This window comes from Danio rerio, chromosome 3, assembly GCF_049306965.1.
Source record: "Danio rerio strain Tuebingen ecotype United States chromosome 3, GRCz12tu, whole genome shotgun sequence".
In the NCBI taxonomy this organism is placed as follows: domain Eukaryota; kingdom Metazoa; phylum Chordata; class Actinopteri; order Cypriniformes; family Danionidae; genus Danio; species Danio rerio.
Window position 1 is genome coordinate 3,850,369 of NC_133178.1, and position 4,632 is coordinate 3,855,000.

The 4,632-nt window shown below is 33.1% G+C and overlaps 1 long non-coding RNA gene across 1 annotated transcript in view; it reads left to right on the forward strand.

Annotated features, from left to right (window-relative positions):
• Positions 1–2,947: 2,947 nt before the first annotated feature.
• LOC141381107 (uncharacterized) overlaps positions 2,948–4,632 on the forward strand; it is a 7,140-nt gene continuing 5,455 nt past the window's right edge. The window contains exon 1 of the long non-coding RNA XR_012400727.1: positions 2,948–3,155. This is a non-coding gene — a long non-coding RNA (uncharacterized lncRNA). The remainder of the gene's footprint in view (positions 3,156–4,632) is intronic.

A 4,632-nucleotide genomic window follows, 5' to 3' on the forward strand; every position in this document is an offset into this window, starting at 1 on the left:
GCAGAGCAACTGTGTACACTGTTAAAAATATCCCTAAATTAGCAGTTTTCCATATTTTGTGACTCATGTTATTATTTTTCCTCATTTATTTCTGCTTTTGAATTGCATTTTGGGATCTTGATCTTTCTTCCAACAACTTTAACCTTAAAGTTTTAAAAGTGTCTTTTATGAACACTACAAACACCTTGTAATAAACTGCAGCATTCATTCATTCATTTTCTTGTCGGCTTAGTCCCTTTATTAATCCGGGGTCGCCACAGCGGAATGAACCGCCAACTTATCCAGCAAGTTTTTACGTAGCGGATGCCCTTCCAGCCGCAACCCATCTCTGGGAAACATCCACACACACATCCACACACACATTCACACACTACGGACAATTTTGGCCTACCCAATTCACCTGTACTGCATGTCTTTGGACAGCAAAACTTATGCGTTTTCAAACTAAAACGCACTAGTGTAAACAGGGCCTTAGTTCCTTAAAATTGCAACACGTCAACAATGCGCCTTAACACACCTCCTTTCCAGACCAGCACACCCATAAGTACACAAAGTGGCGCAAATGAATTAGCTATTTAAACAAGTGGCAGAAAATGGGAAAATTAGGGTTGCGTTGGTCTGAAACTAGCAACACGTGGTGGAAACACGTCTTGCACCATATTGCGCCAGGTGTATGATAGGGCCAAGAGTATTTCTTAATCATAATATTATGCAATTCACAACCGGGAAGAAACAAAACATACAACATACAGAAACTGTTCATTAGCTGATACACACACACACACACATATATATATATATACATACACAGTTGAAGTCAGAATTATTCGCCTCCATTTTATTTTTTCCCCAATTTCTGTTATACGGAGAGATGTTTTCAACACATTTCTAATCATAATAGTTTTAATAACTCATCTCTAATAACTGATTTATTTTCTCTTTGTCATGATGACAGTAAATAATATTAAACTAGATATTCTTCAAGACACTTCTATACAGCTTAAAGTGACATTTAAAGGCTTAACTAGGTTAACTAGGGTAACTAGGCAGGTTAGGGTAATTAGGCAAGTTATTGTATATTGATGGTTGGTTCTGTAGAATATTGAAAAAATATAAAGCTCAAAGGGGGCTGATAATATTGACCTTAAAATGGCGTTTAAAAATTTAAAACTGCTTTTATTCTTGCCAAAATTAAACAAATCAGACTTTCTCTAGAATAAAAAATATTATCAGACATACTGTGAAAATTTCTGGAATCTGTTAAACATCATTTGGTAAAAATAAAAAAAATAAAAATTCAAAGGGGGGCTAATAATTCTGAATTTAATTACACACACACACACACACACACACACACACACACACACACACACACATATATATATTTATTTATTTATTTATTTATTTTAAACAATGAAAAAACAATGAAACGTTTGTCAATATATGGTTTGGTATTTGCGAGTATTTTATGAATCTAATTTCACTGATGTCTGAATTTACGCTGTTTGCGAGTCAATCAAGGGCCATATATACTTGCAACATGAAAGAAAGTTTTGCAAACAAAAAATAATAATAATAATATACAAAAAAGAATAATGCAAACAAAAAAAGTAAACTGCAATATATATATATATATATATATATATATATATATATATATATATATATATATATATATATATTTTTTTTTTTTTTTTTTTTTGCAAACAAAAAAAATCAAGTAGTGCAAAAAATAAATTTAATATTTGCATTTTTTTAAATATACATATATTTGCTAAATGTTTTTTCTAGTATTGCCCTTACAAAACCTCTTAAGTCAATTGCAATACTCAATTTTGTTTGCTATATGTTTGCTATGCTTTTTTCTTTTTGCACTTCACATTTGTGTGCATTTGTCTTTCTGGCCCTGATTTGACAAGGGGTCGGGAACTGGGGCATGATTTTTTGAGATTTGTATTATTTTAGTTTTTTGCTCAATACTTTATATTTTGTTTGCAAAACGTTCATGTTGCAGGTATATATGGCCCTGGACTGACTCCATACTAACAGCGACAGCAGCGCCCACTAGTGTGGATTGTTGACGTGATGTCAAAATCATATAATTAGTATTCTCATTACTTAAATGCAGTAAATGGTTAAAAAATATTTTCCATGGACCTCTTATTATAAAAACTGCTGTTATTTCATTTTTTTGCTTTACATTTTTTAGCCAAATCTCAAAACTGTGCTATGATGTGACCGTCTCAAGCACAGCTTAATAAATTACAGTTCTTATAAATCAAAAAGAATATCCTAAAGCTAATTAATACCATCAATAAATACCTCAGGACATTTTGACAGGTGGCTATTTTATAAATAAAGGTTTTAACTAGGCAGGTTAGGGAAATTAGGCAAGTTATTGTAAAATGATGGTTTGTTCTGTAGACTATTGAAAAAATATATAACCTAAAGGGGCTAATAATATTGACCTTAAAATGGTGTTTAAAAAATTAAAAACTGCTTTTGTTTTAGTCGAAATTAAACAAATCAGACTTTCTCCAGAAGAAAAAATATTATCAGACACACTGTGAACATTTCCTTGCTCTGTTTAACATCACTTAAGGAAATACTTACAAAAGAATATTCAAAGGGGGGCTAATAATTCTGACTTCAGCTGTATACATACTTTATTGTTTACTTTAATCCCACGTGTATGCATGTACTCTGAGCTCTTGTATAGCCTTCCAGAGAAAACCAGCAACAATCAAGAATGAATGCAATGCATGATCATATGCTGACATGGATTTGCACTAAAAAGTCATTATAATGGACGTAAATAGGGCAAAAGCAGCCACCAACACAACGAAATGCAGTAAATTTGAAAAATACACAAAGATTAACCTTTTTTTTTTTTTTTTTTTGATCCTCTATAAATGGTGGCAGTAGTGTATGCAGTTGTCCGGCAGGGGGCGCTGTGTGGCGGGACCGGCAGCGGAACAGAAGCGGTTATTGTGCGTGGAACACTCGGCTTCAGTTCTCACATCTGTTTACGCGGCCAAACAAACACAGGTGCGGAAATAACAGGGATTTCTGGGATTTTTGCGGGCTGCCGGTGGAAAGGCGGGAAGGAGGCTGAACAAGGCGGCTCTCTGTGACAGCATGAGGCGAAAAGTGCGGTAAACATACAGTGGGACACTACTGAGGGAGCGAGGATGCAGAGATTGACCTGCACACTAGAGGTTGTTAGAAGGGATACAGTAAGGCTGCGAATTACAGGGGGGTTTTGGGGATTGACACCTCTAATTAATACTTGATCCTCTCTGAAGGACGACAAAACAAGTGGGGTTCAGCTCTTTAATAGTGAGAAATAGTTTTCTTTGATAATTATCGGAGGTAATAATATTAATAATCAAAGGATAATATAAATATACATTTAACCACCCCTATAAAGGGTTCATACCATTGTGAATGCATGATCGCGCCAATCAGTATGTTTTTTATTGAACAACAAATATATATACAATTTAAACATGACATCCAAAAAATACAAAAGTAACTAATAACATAAATTAAAAAATAAATTACATAAATTAAACAAATAAAAAGACAATTCAACAGAGATCTTTACAATGATATTATTTTAACTTATCAATTAACAGCAAGAATACTAATCAATTAACTTCAGCTCCTTTGCCACAATAATTGTATTTATACATTTTTCGCTGTTAATATATTGGAGCGATTCTATATACAAATGAAAATCTGTAACAGCAACCTTTAAACAAGGTTTAGAGTTATTTAACCTGCATTTATGAACATGAAATTTACCGAACAAAATTAAAAGATTCAATAACAATTCCACAGATAAATTGTTTGAAACAAAATTAAAAATAACGTCTTTGGGGGTCAAATTGCAACTAAAACCTGATTTTTTTTTTTTTTTTGACATACAATGATAGATCTTCCCAAAAATTTTTTGAATATTCACAATCATAAAAAAGATGAATCAACGTCTCTGGGTGATGTAAACAGAATGAACAGTTTCCATCCGTGTGCGTAAATGTAGTTAATGTTTAATTACTAACATAAATGTTATGTATAATTTTTAAATGTAGTTCCCTGTATTTGTTACCTACGCAAAAACGACAAGGAAGCAACCAAGCTTTTTTCCACACAATATCATCGAAATATACATTCCAAAAAAAATTTCCTCTAGGTTTTAAGGCTCTATTTTTGAAAAATATTAATCTAATAACTTTGTTTGTACATTTTTTTTACTACAAAAGTCTACCGCATTTAAGTAAAGTGCAGGATCATTTGCGCCAATCAGAATACGCGGGGGGGGGGGGGGGGGGGGGGCGGGGGGGGGTGTAGGGGGGGGTGGGGACATCGACAGACATCGTAAATGTTTACAAGACACTTTTTTAGTAGCTAAAATGGATTTTTGTATTTAAAAGTAAAGTCAAATTTGACAACTTCTAGTAAAATTGGTGTTTTAGCCTAAAAGTAAAGTCAAATTAGACACATAATTTGTATAGTTTGACCTAAAATTATCTATGATTAACTAATCAGAGTTAAGCCTCAAAACACTGAAAATGCAAATTAATTCATTCATTTTCTTGTCGGCTTAGTCCCTTTATTAATCCGGGGTCA